This window comes from Etheostoma spectabile, unplaced genomic scaffold (genome assembly GCF_008692095.1).
Source record: "Etheostoma spectabile isolate EspeVRDwgs_2016 unplaced genomic scaffold, UIUC_Espe_1.0 scaffold00003766, whole genome shotgun sequence".
NCBI classification, from domain to species: domain Eukaryota; kingdom Metazoa; phylum Chordata; class Actinopteri; order Perciformes; family Percidae; genus Etheostoma; species Etheostoma spectabile.
The window spans coordinates 15,778-33,255 of NW_022603069.1; the positions used below are offsets into that span (position 1 = coordinate 15,778).

Consider the following 17,478-nt stretch of genomic DNA (forward strand, 5'->3'; position numbering starts at 1 on the left):
TCATTATTTCATCATCACAATTTATTATGACATCAACTTTCTTTTGGATTAATGCATATACACATCAACTTTCTTTTAGATTTATGCATGTACACATCAACTTTCTTTGAAATTAATGCATATACACATCAACTTTCTTTTAGATTTATGCATGTACACATCAACTTTCTTTGAAATTAATGCATATACACATCAACTTTCTTTTTGATTTATCATCACCATTCATTATGTCATCATCACTATTCATTATGACTTCACCTTTTATAGATTAATGCATATACACAATTAATTTATTTTTTATTAATGCTTATACACATACTTTCTTTTAGATTAATGAATATACACATCAACTGTCATTTTCATTAATAAATATACACATCAACTTTCTTTTAGATTAACGCATATACGCATTAACTTTCTTTTTCATTATATCATTACCATTCATTATGTGATCATCAGTATTCATTATGTCATCATCACAATTCCTTATGACATCAACTTTCTTTTATATTAATGCATATACACATCAACTTTTGTTTTGAGTAATGCATGTACGCATACACTTTCTTTTTCATTAATGCACATAAACATCAACTTTTTTTTTGATTTATGCATATACACATCAACTTTCATTTTCATTAATACATATACACATCAACTTTCTTTTTGATTCATGCATATACAAATCAACTTTCTTTTCATTATATCATCACCGTTCATTATGTCATCGTCAGTTCATTATGACATCAACTTCGTTTTAGATTAATGCATATACACATCAACTTTCTATTATATTAATATATATACACATCAACTTTCTTTTAGATTAATGCATATACACATCAACTTTCTTTTTAATAAATGCACATACACATCAAATTTCTTTTTGATTAATGCATATACACATTTATTATGTCATCATCACAATTCATTATGACATCACCCTTTTTTATAGATTAATGCATATACACATCAACTTTCTTTTTGATTAATGCATATACACATCAACTTTCTTTATAATAAATGCATATACACATCAACTTTTTTTTTGATTAATGCACATACACATAAACTTTGTTTTTAATAAATGCATATACACATCAACTTTCTTTTAGATTAACGCATATACGCATCAACTTTCTTTTTCATTATATCATTACCATTCATTATGTGATCATCACTATTAATTATGTGATCATCACAATTCATTATGACATCAACTTTCTTTTATATTAATGCATACACATCAACTTTTGTTTTGAGTAATGCATGTACGCATACACTTTCTTTTTCATTAATGCACATAAACATCAACTTTCTTTTAGATTAATGCATATACACATCAACTTTATTTTTCATTAATGCATATACACATCAACTTTCTTTTAGATTTCTGCATACACGCATCAAGGTTTTTTTTAGATTTCTGCATATACACATCAACTTTCTTTTTCAATAATGTATTTACACATCAACTTTTTTGATTTATGCATATGCACATTCATTATGTCATCATTACTATTCATTATCTGATCATCACAATTCATTATGACATCAACTTTCTGTTAGTTTTATGCATACACACATCAACTTTCTTTATAATAAATGCATATACACATCAACTTTTTTTTGATTAATGCATATACACATCAACTTTTGTTTTCATTAATAAACATACATATAAACTTTGTTTTTGATTTATGCATATACTCAACAACTTTCTTTTATATTAATGCATATACAAATCATCTTTCTTTTGATTTATCTTCACCATTCATTATGTCATCATCACTATTCATTATGACATCAACTTTCTTTTTAATAAATGCATATACTCAACAACTTTCTTTTATATTAATGCATATACAAATCATCTTTCTTTTTGATTTATCTTCACCATTCATTATGTCATCATCACTATTCATTATGACATCAACTTTCTTTTTAATAAATGCATATACACATCAACTTTCTTTTAGATTAATGCATATACAAATCATCTTTCTTTTTGATTTATCTTCACCATTCATTATGTCATCATCACTATTCATTATGACATCAACTTTCTTTTTAATAAATGCATATACACATCAACTTTCTTTTATATTAATGCATATACACATCTAATTTCTTTTTTATTAATGCTTATACACATCAACTTTCTTTTAGATTAATGAATATACACATCAACTGTCATTTTCATTAATAAATATACACATTAACTTTCTTTTTGAATTATGCATAAACATCAATTTTCTTTTAGATTTATGCATATACACATCAACTTTCTTTAAAAAAAATGTATATACACATCAACTTTCTTTTTGATTCATCATCACCATTCATTATGTGATCATCACTATTCATTATGTCATCATCATAATTCATTATGACATCAACTTTCTTTTATATTAATGCATATACACATCAACATTTGTTTTAGATTAATGCATATACACAAACTTTTTGCGTATACACATCAACTTTCATTTTCATTAATACATATACACATCAACTTTCATTATATCATCGTTCATTATGACATCAACTTCGTTTTAGATTAATGGACAAACACATCAACATTCTATTATATTAATACATATACACATAAACTTTCTTTTTTGATTAACGCAAATACTAGAAGAAGATATAAATAATAGAAGAAATTAAGCAACAACCGTCCCTGGGTGGACTTGAACCACCATCCTTTTGGTTAACAGCCAACTGCGCTGACCTATTGCGCCACAGAGACTGAGCCTCTCTGATATTTTATTGTTTGCCTATTGTTTTATTATTTTGTTTTTGATATATTTATATTAGAAGGGAGACGTTCAGAGAAGATATGGAGAAGGACTTTCGGTCAGCACCAAGGTGCTTCTGGAAAGCTGTTCGCCACCTCAGGAGAGGGAAGCGAGGAATCATCCAAGCTGTGTACAGTAAGGATGGGATGTGGTTGACCTCAACTGAGGAGGTAATAGAGCGGTGTAAGGAGCACTTTGAGGAACTCCTAAATCCAGCTGACACATCCTCTGTGGTAGAGGCAGAGGTGGAGGATGATGGGGGATTGTCGTCAATTTCCCTGGTGGAGGTTAATGAGGTAAGCCTAACCTTTTTCAAGTAACATTGTCCACCATGGACAAGACAAATACTTCAAGATTGGCAATAACTAGAAATGATCAATCTACACATTTGTGAATATTTTTTCTGTGACTTCACGTTCAGAATGCTGGTGTGTGAATATTTTCTACAAGTGCAAATTACAAATTCAGATTTTTTTTTACAAGCTCTCGTGTGTTTTTTCATTGTGTGACATCAAATTAAGATCACACGTGTGTGATTATTTTTGCAAGTGCAAATTTTATTTTTACAAGTGCAAGTTTAAACATATAAGTTCAGATTTTTTTGTTCTGCAAGCTCTCACCTTTTGCCCCATGTTTCCCTTCATATGAGTCAGAGCCAGCAGCACTAAGGAAGAGCAGCCTCTCCTACGGCGAGTGGTGGCGACCCACGGGGAAACTTTGGTTTCCCAGTCAGTTCCAGTAGTACAGGTGAGAAAGTGGTGGATAAAACGAGGACTGTGGGTCGGCGTAGTTGGTACGTGAGTGGAAATACATCCAACATGCTAACGCATATCCAACGCCATCACCCAGACATGCCAATCACTGGAACGAGACAAAAAAAACTGTCCAACGTCTTCACCCTACAGTGGTTAACAAGCCTTTAGATCCAAATACAAATAGGGCCAAAAAAATCACTGAATCAATCAGGATTTCCACGTCACCTTCAATGCCCCGTATCCACTCGTAGAGTAACCTGGCTTCAAGTATTTGCTGTATGTACTCAAACCTCGTTACAACACGCCATCCCGTCCACCGGGACTTCAGTGTACCGTTCCAACCCTTTAATACATGTCAATCAAGCTGAGCTTGTAAAGGCCACACAGTCTGATTAGTTAAGTGGAAACACCTGTGGGAGTGGAACATGGATGTGTAGAGATGGGCTTACAAACAATGCACATTTTTGACATGTCAAAGTAGGAAAAGCAAAGGTAGAAATAAAGAGGAGTTATGGCTTAACTCAGTTTACATTTTTATACAGGACATAAGGCATGACAAAGTCAAGAAAGTAGATGTAACTGTCAAGTGTTTCTTTGGGCTGTGAGGTGTCCACACTTGAAGGACCAGACTTTGGATTTTACTCAAGGTATATTTTAATTCTGACCAGTTCATCAGGTACCAGGCAGGTATAGCAGAAGGTAAAAAACCTTTATACACAAAAGAAATGAAAACAATTAAATAGGTATTTTAACCAATGAGGATAAAGTGTTTAACCTATGAGTACATAAGTGGTTGCATATAAGTACATAAGTAGTTGCATATCAGAAGTTGAAGTAATAATAGTGATAACATAAAGTAATAATTCAATCTACACAGCTCTATAAAGAAGAAGAATACACCAATATCGGGTGCAGTATTAACTAACAAACAGAGCATGTCTTAACTAACAAATGTACAGTAGTAAACCTAGTTCCTTTTTCCTTTACCTATACAAAAAGGTACTTAGATTTGACACAGTGATAACCTTTTCACCCACAACAATACCCTAACCTATCAAACACCAAACATAAACAACCAAATAAGAGTCCATGTAAGCTTACCGATAGCCCGTCACAATCGAAATCCCATATCCTCACAGTGTCTGCTTCTGCCGTCTTAGTCCAATGCACACCAGTCAAATGACTGATGCGCGTATTTGTAACACGTCTGATTGCCTGATTCAATCCACCTGGTCGATCGGGCGCGCGCAGTCACGTGCGGGCCGTCGAACAGGACGCGCACAGGAGCCATCTGCGGAGCGGCGTGCAGAGGTCAGAAACTCTAGAAATGATACCTGAAAGTATAGTCTTGGTTAGACTGGGGGGGGGAACTGCATCTCATTCACTGCAGAGTGATTGTCACTCAGGGTTCAGAGGGACAGAAGCTAATCGTTACGTGCTCCAGATGACTCTGAGGTGAGAAAATCTATTTAGATCTTTAAGAAGACCGATATGTAGATTGAATTAGATTTTCAGTCACTGTTGTCTCAATACTTCAGTGTCAGCCTACTTATTCTCTCCAAGAAATGCTCCAGTCCTTTCTTTGCATTAATTGGTCTCAGAATGTTGTGGGTTAACCACCACTGTTGATTATTGGGTACAAAAAGCACTCAAGATATGTATATATATCATTTTTTTAAATGTCTCCAAATAATGTTAAAAGTTAGTTTTTGGTAATTTTTAGTATTCGCTGGTTTATTAAGTCAATTCGGCGATGACGTCACACTGGGGAGCGAAGTCTCAGCCTGGCACTAGAACTACGGCGACTGACTGGGATGAGGAAGAGGAGGAAAAGCCAGCAGCCAAATGATTATGAACCTGCCAGATCTGAGAGGTGTAATGGGAAAATTACATTTAACCAATGAGTTTCATATTAATTATTCATAATAAGATCTCCAATGCCTCTTAGAGTAATAACTTCTGTATCTGTCATCTGTGTGTTTCTCCTTGATGGGAGACAACTGGGTTTGTTATGACTCCACACCATTTCCTTGAAGAATAGATGACGTGGAGCCTGACAGAAGCAGTTACCTAGAACGGTGTTTATTAGGGATGAGCGAGTACAGCATTATCTGTATCTGTATCTGTTTACCACATGAATTATCTGTATCCGGATCCGTACTCGGACGAGGCGGGGCCTAAACCGGAAGGGGTCAGATTTAACCTGGAAGTGGGTCGTGTTCTCTTGAAATGTGCGGGGCTTTAACCGGTATGTTATTTAAGCATGCAATTGATATGGGTTGATCAAAAATTGTTATATTTATTGCTGATTAGAAAACTATTTACATGACAGCATCAAGCTTCAGATTAATGGTGTTGTCATGGTAAATGTAAATGTGCTGTATTTATATAGCACTTTTCCAGTCTTAACAACTGCTCAAAGCGCTTTTACATCTACAGGAAACATTCACCATTCACACACATTCATACACTGTGGCCAGGGCTGCCGTACAAGGTGCCACCTGCTCAATTCTTCTGGTCATACCTCAAGTGATCAAAACAATTTGTCAAAATTTGCAGCACAGATATAAAACCACTCTTTAAAATATGTTCAAAAACAAAAACAAAATATGTTCAAAAACAAAAGTACAATCATGATTTCTCTGGTCCCCATAGAAATCTTAACCGATCAGAAAACTAACTGAACATTGAAGGAGGTATACCCCCTGTTAGGGATCCGGGGCCTTAAAACAACACCCTACATAGTTTGTGGCTTCATGAACAATATTGTATTATCTCATAGGTACTGGAAGCCACCCGTCTCCACCAATGCATTTCTCAATGCCCAGATGTGTTACAAGATTTGCAGTAAGTGTTGTATTGTGCAGCAGAAAGGCAACAGATGTGTTACTTTTTGACTAGATTTGTACCATAGAAGTGCTAACATTTTGCCAAGGTTCAATATCCAGCCACCGCCATGTTTTGAAACCATTTGCAACATAAATATTACATATTTCACCCAGGTTTCTTCTGTTATTCAATGGTCTCAGAAAAAAAAGTAAAAAGTCTGAACACATTAAGGGGATGTAGCTCAGTGATAGAGCGCATGCTTTGCATGTATGAGGGCCTGGGTTCAAACCCTGGCATCTCCATCAAGTGTTACTGTCCAGGCTGCAAAAGCCCTGAAAGAGAAAAGCATTCAAAGGCAATTTCCTTGTGTTCATGGTAATTAATATAAAAATACCTCTTAATGATCAGATGTAATGCATGATTTGCAGTGAATAGTGAGATGCCCAGTGATGGTGGTATAGTTGTCAGCGTAGCTACCTTCCAAACAGTTGACCGGTGTTGGATTCCCAGCCATCACAGTTTGAGTGATGTTACTTTTTAACTTTGATTTATACAATAGCAGTGCAAGCATTTTGCCATGGTTTGATTTCCAGCCACTACCAGGTTTTGAAGCCATGTACAACATTAACATGACATATTCCACCCAGGTTTCATCTCTTATTCAGTGATCTCACCAAAATGTTAAAAAAATCTGAAAATCTTAAGGGGCTGCAGCTCAGTGATAGAGCACATTTTGAGTCTCAATGCCCAGATGTGTTACAAGATTTTCAGTGAACGTTGTGTTATCCTGCGATGGTGGCATAGTGGTGAGCATAGCTGCCTTCCAAGCAGTTTACCTGGGTTTGATTCCCAGCCATTGCAGTAGTTTTCATTGTGTGGTTACTTGCTTTATTTGTCAAGATTAGCCAAAAAGGTTACTCGCCCAACCCGATTTGATGAAACATTAGATCTTTGTTATGGCACAAATATGGGACCATATCAATCAATCAAGCTGCCTCCATGAGGATCCACAGACACAGGCAGTGCACTACGATTTGTGCTTTGCCCATGTCTGGTAACTAATACTAACCAATTAAAAGTTTATCAACAGAGCAGAAAGCAGCAGAAAAGCAACAGGTGTGTTACTTTTTTTTTTTATTTACATCGTAGCAGTGCAAGCATTTTGCCCAGGTTTGATTTATAGGTATAGTATATTTACTGTATTACACTGAGCACTGTAGTTTCTTTTTTTACAGATGAAATAATCTCAACATGCCATTAAGTTTACTCTTCAGCAAGTGGAGACATTTCACTTCAGACACTTGCAGCAACAGATGCTTTGTTAAACATCAACAGGCTGGAAATATGTTTCCTGCTGGTACGAAGCATAGGAAGTAGCAGAGGATGGTTTCGATCCATCGACCTCTGGGTTATGGGCCCAGCACGCTTCCGCTGCGCCACTCTGCTCTGCTACTATCAGTCAGTGGCTGGAAAATCTGTTATTGACATTTTGAGGGGAGATTTGGGAACCAGTGGCAACCAAGGTTCCAACATCTTACGGCTTGTAAAGTTAAACATTTGGTAGACCTTGCAACTATCTTTTATGTGAGCTCCCTGATTAATCACACATTGATTATTCACATGTAACACTTGTGATTGGCTGGTGTTTTAAAAAAAAGGGCATTGTGAGTACAGATATAAACATCAGTAAGGAATCTACCAAGTAGCCTCTTATCATTTTAGTTTGTACACCCAGTGAGGCTTACCGCGATGGTTTGGACTGGGTCCACTAGGGTTTTCTGCTGCTCTCGAGCAGACGGCTGTACTCACTCTGGTTTCTCTTCACAACACACAAATCTTTTGCCTTTTACTAAAGACTTCCTTGGAGGGGAACGCCCTGTTTTTGGTGAGCTTTGCTGTTTGGTCGAGACTTTTGTACTAGCTTTTGCTTACCTGCTTTACCTTACCTTTCCTTTTACCCATCAGCTCTATTTTATCCCACCCAGAAAAGAGATTTTAGACCTGGAACGGGCCATCTTTTATTTCCTATTGAGGTCCAAGTGGGAACGAGTGCAAAGAAGAGTGATGTAGAAGCCAAAGGAGAAAGGAGGGAAAGGAGTGTCGGACCTGTTATTGTTTTTAGGGAGCAGATTTACAGCTATACACATAACAGTAGCCACATAACAGTAGCCACGAAAATCCTAAGACTGCAGCTATGACACGGTTCTGGATGGGATCATACCTCAGAAGATTGAAGACCTTACCCTCTGATCTTATGGTACCTGGGTCTTTTACCCTGCAATCAACCTATGCTTTTATCCAGATGTTTTTAAAAACTTTTTCACGTTGAGAATAAGAAGTGTATGTTTTAACAAATCTCATTTCAGTTGTGCAGGAGCGGGAACCAGTGAGTCCAGTGCGTGGGCTGGCTTTTGGCGAGCCTTCAACTGTTTACATAAAAGGAAGTCTAAGTTGCCCATACTTGACACTCACCCTCCTCCTGATGCAACTTGAGACGTGTTGTTCATGTCCAGGAGTTGTGCACATTGCTCAACAATATTCCCATTTAAGGTCAGGATTTCTCCTCCCATGCTGAACACAGCCTGAGCCAAGGACCGCTTTCCCTTCATGAGTAGTCCAACGTGTTTGCTGGGACTTCCTCGAGGCCTAAGCTGGTAGAAAAATCTCCCCGTCAGGGAATCAAACCCCAATGTTCAGCGTGACAGGCGGAGATACTGTCCATTATACTAACGAGGAAAGCCCAACCTCTATTTTTGGCACATCAATCCACAGGTGGCACTATTCCAGCATTCATGACACAATGAATACATGTAAATATATTCAGGTTTACTATATATTTGCTGTCACTCAAATCCATGACAAAGCATCTGTGACTGAATTCAGTTTAAAATCTCTATGTGTCAAAAATGAACATGTCTAACAGCATTTTACAAGTTTACAATAAAATATGAATGGTGCATTTCCCCAAGAACATGCCAAAAAATCATTTTTCATCAGTTACTGTAGTGTAGTGGTTCGCCTCACACGCAAAAGATCCCCTGTTTGAAACAGGGTGGAAAAACATTTCTTTATTCATGTTGACTTCGCACATTTAAACTCTGCTGAGTTGAACTCTAAACCTACACGGAAAAATATTCCCAACGTGAAATCATGGCCAGGCCTACCAAAGTTTCCATAGTGCAGTAGTCATCACATTCAGGAATTCAGGAATATCCTGTCTAAAATTGATGCAGAAAAACTAGTCCATGCATTTGTTACTTTAAGCTGGATTACTGCAATTCTTTATTGTCAGGCTGCTCGAAAAAGTCCATAAAGACTCTTCAGCTGATCCAGAATGCTGCAACACGTGTTCTGACAGGAACCAGGAAAAGAGATCACATCTCTCCTGTTTTAGCTTCTCTGCACTGGCTTCCTGTAAAATCCAGAATAGAATTTAAAATCCTTCTTCTCACCTACAAAGCTCTTCATGTTCAGGCACCATCTTATCTTAAAGAGCTCAGAGTACCTTATTACTCCACCAGAGCACTGCGCTCCCAGAATGCAGGGTTATTTGTGGATCCTAAAGTCTTCAAAAGTAGAATGGGAGCCAGAACGTTGAGCTATTAAACTCCTCTCCTGTGGATCCAGGTTCCAGTTTGGGTTCAGGAGGCAGACCTGATCCCCACTATTACTTTCTAAAAAATGCATATATTTTGCTATGGTTAGGCCTCATATCCAAACTACTTTGGCAGATGTAGTAGTGTCGATGTAGCCTTGGTAAATAATTAGCAGCTGGTAGATAAATCTCTACTTTTCGGAATTATTTCTTTTTGCTGAGACTTGTGAAAACATAATGTGGCCATGCTGACTGATCGTTTTCAGTGGTACAATTTAGACCCAATCAAGCATTGGTGATTCAGTGCTAAGATTCAGGAGACCCTGCTCTGATTCCTGACCAATACAGCTTTGCTTTACTACTATTCGGAATTAGTCCTTGCACAAAAAGGGCATGTTTGTGTGAAGGCAAACAGCTAATTTCTGGTGATGTTAACCTTCAGATTTCAGTCATGCATGTTAGCTCCATTTTGGTTGTTGGTGCACTAGGCAGCCCAAGACACTGATCCGTGTTTGGTGGAAAATGGATAAAATTACCTTTTTGCTGACACTTGTGAAAACATAATGTGGCCATGCAGACTGATTTTTTCCAGTGGTGCAATTTAAAGCACGTCGAGCATTGGTGGTTCAGTGGTAGAATTCCACGCGGGAGACCCGGGTCCGATTCCCGGCTAATGCAACTTTCCTTTACTAATATTCGGGATTAGCCCTTGCACGAAACGGGCATATTTGTTTTAACCATGACACGTGGGACAACAATGGGACGGTTGGGTTTAGGAAGCAATAACGGCACTTCTTAATCCCACAGCCCTCTTTTTTTAGAAGTGTGGGTAGCTGAGTCGGTAAAGCATCAGACTTTTATTCTGAGGGTCCAGAGTTCAAGTCCCTGTTCAGGCGTACAGTTCCACATTTTGCTTGCTGCCATGATAAATTGTACACTTTGGCAATCCTTAACACTTTCAGACACTGTATCATTTAAGTAACATGCACAAGTCTTTAAAAAGAAATGTGACTGTTTTTTATGCAGGTTTGCATCATAACAATGCGGGTGCTATCTCTAAATGAACAATGGCCAACCTACATCCATCTTGTTAGCACCCAAATCTCTGTGCTGATCTCCCTGCTTGGATGGCAAGTCATCTGGTGGATTTTTCCCGTCAAGAGGAAGCTGATCAAGAGGGAGAGTTGTTTTATTGCACCCACCAGCAATTAAGTTTTTTTGTCTGAAGCCGTAAAATTGCATCAGGTTCTCAACGTTTTCAGCAAAGAGGAATACCACAGCTCAAGTCCCTGGTAAGGCAACAGCTTGATTCTGGGATATGTATGAAGTGCTCGCTATCGTGATCTGTCATGCAGGTTGGTTGGATGTTCACAGTCTGCTAGTGGCCATGATGAGTTGTGACTTTGAGCTTTTTAACCGTTTTGTCCAATTTAGCTAATTTTCAACCAGTTTGTGCAATAACATTTGTGCAATGTGCAAATTATGGTCTACCCTCCTGCTGTCCAGAAGACTGTGATCATGGCAACAGCTTAATGGTCTTCATTTACTTGCACTTTAATCTGTAGTTCAGCAGATTGTTTTTTCCACAGCAAATCAGTTTTGAAGCCTGGGTAGCTCAGTCGGTAGAGCATCAGACTTTTAATCTGACGGTCTATGGGTCTAGTCCCTGCTCAGGCGTAGAGTTGCACATTCTGCTAGAGGAGTTGTCCATTAGACATGCCTGAACACTTCAGACACTATCATATCATGTGTGTTCCATGCACAAGTCTTTAAAAAGAATTGTGGCTGTTTTTCAAGCAGGTTTGTATCAAAACAATGTTGCTGGTAAGTCTAAATGAACAATGGGCAACCCATATCCATCTTGCTAGCACCCAAATCTCTGTACTCATCTCCTTGCTTGGATAGTATGTCCAAGGACATACCATTTATGGTCTATAACCCTTTTCATTGGTTTGCTACCACTCTTAAATAATTCCTTTCATTGTATCAATCTCAGAAATAACCAAAGAATGACAAATTTCACTCATGTGCTTGTGTTCAACCACCTGTCACTGTATTTTTAGCAGCAGTAGTGTTTTTTAGTTTTTTTAAAACACCTGCCCCGTGTGAGGGTTGAACTCACGACCTTCAGATTATGAGACTGACGCGCTGCCTACTGCGCCAACAAGGCAACAAAAGACATTGCAATGGTTGGGAAAATCTGTGAAAAACTAACAATTTGGTCGTCAATCTTAATAAAAACAATGTATGTGGAGACCTATGTTCTCACACAAAGGCTAAGATCAACACTAGATGCTTTGTAATGACCCCATGAAAAGGGGAGACAAAAGACTGTGTGCAAAGGTTGTATACATGTATGCCTGGTGTATGCATGGATGAGTGTGAGGTATGGTGTCTGCGATTTATGCTGGACAGTGTAAAACTAACAAAGATGAGCGGGAGAGGTGCTGGACTGAGAGCACCTCTAGGGCAATCACAGATGCACAACCAATAATAAAACACTACTGAGTGAATAAGTTCAGAAAATGAAGAACATTGTTCAGAAAGCTTAATGAAGCTTCATTTGACCATAACTATTAACCACCTGAACCTGGTAAAAGGTATGAGGTACTCCTGCATAGCTAGCCAGAGATTTACCTCCTGTAGATGGTGGTCGGCATGCCAACGAGGCTTGGAAATTTGCAGATGGTGATTCAGAGGAGATGTAACAGTTTAAAGTTTAAAGTAACTTAATTTTCTAAATTGTCCGCCTACAGTGCCAACGAGAGCTCTACTCTAATATTACCGGGTACGCAATAGCTATTCAACTTCGGAAGGTATTGTTTCAGAAACAACAATAGACAGCACCATCTTATCACAACGCCCATGTTTGTGTTCCTTCAAAGTTTGCAAAAACATTCACCTGAACTCGCAAATCAATTGATGAGATTTTGGAGGTCAAAGGTTCAATGTCAAGGTGACTGTGTCCTCATGTCTGGCCATCCGATTCTTGTGAATGCAATATCTCTGAACGCCTAGAGGGAAGCACTTTAAATTTGGCATACATAACGACTAGGAGTTGCGGATGAACTGATTTCAATTTTGGAGGTCAAAGGTCAAGGTTACTGTTTCATTACGTCTCCTGAACTGTATATGTATTTCTCCTGAACTAGTGATGGGGATGCTTTGGTGATGTAAAGCCCCAGTGGCCTAATGGATAAGGCACTGGCCTCCTAAGCCAGGGATTGTGGGTTCAAGTCGCACCTGGGGTGAATTTCAGCTGATTGGCGCAATGGAAGTGTCCTCGGCCTCTGACCCAGAGGTTCAGGGATTGAAACCATCCTCTGCTAACTCTGATTTCCATGGTGAGACGATATAACTGCTGGAAAAGTTGATGACAGATGTCCAGGATCCTGTAGTAATGCTGACTTTCCAGTGATGTGGTTCGGCTGTTCAGAGGTTTTGATCATATCCATCGGTTGCATGGCTGGGACATCAATACCCCGGTTCTATCACCTGATCGCTGTCTTGTCTTTGTCGTTCGACGACTATTTGGGCTCACACCTTAACACACCTAAAACACACCTAAAATCATGCTGCACCTCAAAGAACTCTCAAGCACTCCCAGGTGTGCTTTTGCAGAAGAGCGCCTTGTTTTCTTTTAGCTTGGGAAAAGGCTTTAGCTTATGACAAGGTAAACAGATTGCACCATTGTGCTACTCATTAGAGTGTCCACTTCAGTTATGTATTGAAGCACATCCTTAGAGCTAATGGCCCTCATTTATTAACCTAACGTACGACAGGCTTCACGTGAGATTCATGAAACGTTCGTATCACACCAATCAGAGCGTAAGAATGATCGTACATTGATAAATGCAGCGGCTAGAAACGATTGTAATTTAAATATAACGCCCCAATACATTCTCAGTTTTGAGGCCTCGCCTCTATTATTTATGACATGGCCAGACATAATCCGGCTAAGAAGCGGCACTTTTCAGAGGTGGGGATTTAAAGCCTGACATCCCAGGTGCTCTGGTGCAGCCAGATACCACCAGGCCCAGGGGAATATGCCGCCTAAGAAAAATGCAATCCTACCCGATGAGAAGAATAAACATTGTGAAAATAACGAAAATATGAATACATTAAACATATACGGGCATTGAACATATTGCTGCAGTCTCAGTCTTTGGATGGTATAGGTAGCGCCCCGTCAGACATGTCATGATATCATGACATGTTTAATTTACTATATAATAATTTTTGAGACAGGTCCTACTGAAGATCTGTTGGATCAGTCAGGATGGCCGAGCGGTCCAAGGCGCTGCGCTCATGTCGCAGTCTCCACTGGAGGTGTGGGTTCAAATCCTACTTCTGACAACTAGTATTTTCATTTAGAACTAATGTCTAAGAGTTGATATTGGGAATAAAGAACTTAGCAGTTCTTTGTATTTAAGAGGACATGAATGTGCATGAGAAACGCAATTCCAAGTGCAGCGTTTTGTGAGCATCTTTATTGTCAACACATGTAAAGTTCCTTAGGGGCCCGTAGTGGATGAAATGGTAAAACATTTGGCCCTGGATGCATAGAATTCCTGCCATATTGAGCGACAAAGTTTGGGTGTCCTGAAAAAAGGGTCTTGAACTCTATCTCGCTGACCTCTTTTTTTTTTACTGTTTCTTGTTATGTCACGGCAAGAAGTATTATGCTTTTGAGTCGTTTGTCCATCTCTACATCAGAATCAGAAATAAAAAAAACATCATACATATGCAGTCTCTGTGGCGCAATAGGTCAGCGCAGTCGGCTGTTAACCGAAAGGATGGTGGTTCAAGTCCACCCAGGGACGTTTATTGCTTAAATAACCTGGAGTGAGCCAACTCTGGGATTTATCCTTCTTCAGGAGACCATAGAGCAGCCTGAAGATAACCCAAGTGGCGTTATGTCTATCAGAAGATACAGTTCTGGAAACCATGTACATATTAATCTTTACAGTCATCAGAGATGGGAAGTAACGAAGTACAAATACTTTGTTAACAAAATAACGAAGTACAAACACTTCATTGCTGTACTCAAGTAGATTTTGCGGATATTTTTACTTTACTCTTTATTTTTTTGGCGACTTTTTACTTTTACTCCTTACATTTTACCACAAAATCGGTACTTTCTACTCCCTACATTTTACAAAATTGGCTTGTTACTTTAGTTTTGTGCTAAAGGTCGTCTATCAGGTGTGATTTGGAGTCCATGTCGGAGAATAGCGCGGACACGCGCCTCACACCACGAGCAGGCGCGCACGGCACACGGAGACAAAAGTGAGAGAAAAGAAAAAGAGACTAGCTGTCTAAAGGATAACCAGTTGAGATCGTGTGCGTCTTTGAGAACTGTAAGTCATATAACTTATGTTGTCAGTTCATGTAAGCCTGTTGTTGTATTGGTCTGTAGTTCTGGACGTTTGTTGCTTAAATAACCTGGAGTAAGCCAACTCTACGGTTTATCATTCTGCAGGTGAATATAGAGCAGCCCAAAGATAACCCAAGTGGCCTTACCTATATCTGAAGGTACAGTTCTGAAAACCATGTACTGTACATATTAATCTTTACGGTCATTGGTATGCAGGTCACTTGATGTAATACAAGCAAATACATAAGGCCAGACAGAGACAAAAAGTGAGAGAAAAGAAAAAGAGACTAGCTGTCTAAAGGATAACCAGTTGAGATTGTGTGCGTCTTTGAGAACTGTAAGTCATATAACTGATGTTGTCAGTTCATTTAAACTAATGAGGAACAATTTGACAGATCAAAATCAAGTCCAGGATCTTATTCTTTCAAACATCAAACCTGAGTCTCTCAAGTTCTGACCATTCCCTGACCGGGAATCAAACCCGGGCCGCTGCGGTGAGAGCACCGAATCCTAGCCACTAGACCATCAGGGAGTCACATCTTTCAAATTTCTCTTTGTAGATGTGAGTTTTCTTTTCACTTACTGGAATGACTCATATTGTTTTAGGCGAGGAATGGCGCCTGGCTAGAGCTTCAGAAGGCAGGACATGACAGATTACACATCTGTCACATAGTCAGTTTGTAGTCTTAAATACCAAGTCTCTTGCTGTTCCTTGACTAGTCGGCCACCCCTGCTTTGCATCGCTCCAGGTATGTAGAAAAAAAATCTGTTATGCACCTTTGCATTGCACTAAAATGTCAAAATTTGGACCTGAATCCAACAATAACATTACTTGACTCTCACATACATTGGTTTTCAGTTAAAAATGTTGGTTAGGGGTTTAGTTACTGCTTGAAAAAATGAAAAGAATTGTTATTGAGATGGAGGCAGATGAAGTGTTTACGACCAATCAATGATGACAAATGGATACATCCACTGTCGGAAATGGTACTCTTTAAAACGTTAAACTAATGAGGAAGAATTTGACAAATCAACCAAAAACTTACTCTTTTAAATCTGTATCTGTCAAGTCCTGACCATTCCCTGACCGGGAATTGAACCCCGGCCGCGGCGGTGAGGGCGCCAAATCCTAGCCATTAGACCATCAGGGAGTTACATCGATCAAATTTAATTTAACATATTGTTGGTTATATTGTTTTAGGCAAGAAATGGCGCATGGTTAGAGATTTAGAAGGCAGTGGTGCAAAATGCAAAACTGCCTGTTTCGATTTAATTACATGGTAATAATACAAAAACAGAGGTGTAGTGATTACCTGGAAATGCTTCCGGTAGTTTCTGAAATAAAAACCATGAATCAGTGGTGGAAAATGCAAAACTGCCTGTTTCAATTTTATTACATGGTAATATTAGAATAACAGAGGTGCAGAGATTAGAGGTGCAGAGATTACCTGGAAATACTTACCATGAAATACGTATTGTCCTGCACGGCCGTAACGCTGTGCAATCTGACCAGCAGCTAAACACCTTCCACCATCAAGCACTGGCGACTGGGATCATTGTAACACGTTTATTTGAGTAACAAAGGGTGAAACTGGGAGAAAACACAATGACCAGTTACTTAGATAGTAACGAGTCACAGATATTAAACAAAGATAATTGTAAAAACAATATAACTACACAACAGGCTAGCAAAAATGTAAGATGAAATAAAGAAACACGTAATGTATTGTTATACAGTGTACGTAGTATAACCTATGTTGGGTATCTAAATAAACTAAGATATACTTACATGTGGCATTACCCAAGATAAAAGTGGCAAACTAGCTTACTGAAGTATACCGTCAGTTAGGGCTGAACAATATTGTGTTTTAGCATCGACATCGCGATGTGCGCATGCGCAAAAGTCACATTGCAGGACGTTACGATGTTGTTGTTAATACTTTTTTGCTGCTTGATAGAAAAGTAACCTTTCACCGTTTCTCCTTTACATGATTATTACCATCCGACCATTCCCCTTTAAGACAGGTAGCCATGTGGGCAACGTGTGTATGTGACGTTAGTCCGACGGGGTTTGGTATGGGAAGTGAGGCTCTCCGTGTGTAGAAAAGTAGCCTACCGTTG

The 17,478-nt window shown here is 38.7% G+C and overlaps 5 non-coding genes and 1 pseudogene across 5 annotated transcripts; 3 read left to right on the forward strand and 3 right to left on the reverse strand.

Annotated features, from left to right (window-relative positions):
• Nucleotides 1-2,678: 2,678 nt before the first annotated feature.
• On the reverse strand, nt 2,679-2,752 carry trnan-guu (transfer RNA asparagine (anticodon GUU)). The gene has a single exon. It is a non-coding gene; the product is annotated as a tRNA-Asn (tRNA).
• Nucleotides 2,753-7,759: 5,007 nt separating this feature from the next.
• Nucleotides 7,760-7,831, reverse strand: trnam-cau (transfer RNA methionine (anticodon CAU)). Its single transcript has one exon. It is a non-coding gene; the product is annotated as a tRNA-Met (tRNA).
• A 359-nt stretch (nt 7,832-8,190) lies between these two features.
• On the forward strand, nt 8,191-8,311 carry LOC116676796 (uncharacterized; annotated as a pseudogene).
• A 3,766-nt stretch (nt 8,312-12,077) lies between these two features.
• Nucleotides 12,078-12,150, reverse strand: trnam-cau (transfer RNA methionine (anticodon CAU)). Its single transcript has one exon. It is a non-coding gene; the product is annotated as a tRNA-Met (tRNA).
• Nucleotides 12,151-13,158: 1,008 nt separating this feature from the next.
• Nucleotides 13,159-13,231, forward strand: trnar-ccu (transfer RNA arginine (anticodon CCU)). The gene has a single exon. It is a non-coding gene; the product is annotated as a tRNA-Arg (tRNA).
• Nucleotides 13,232-14,729: 1,498 nt separating this feature from the next.
• Nucleotides 14,730-14,803, forward strand: trnan-guu (transfer RNA asparagine (anticodon GUU)). Its single transcript has one exon. It is a non-coding gene; the product is annotated as a tRNA-Asn (tRNA).
• Nucleotides 14,804-17,478: the final 2,675 nt, after the last annotated feature.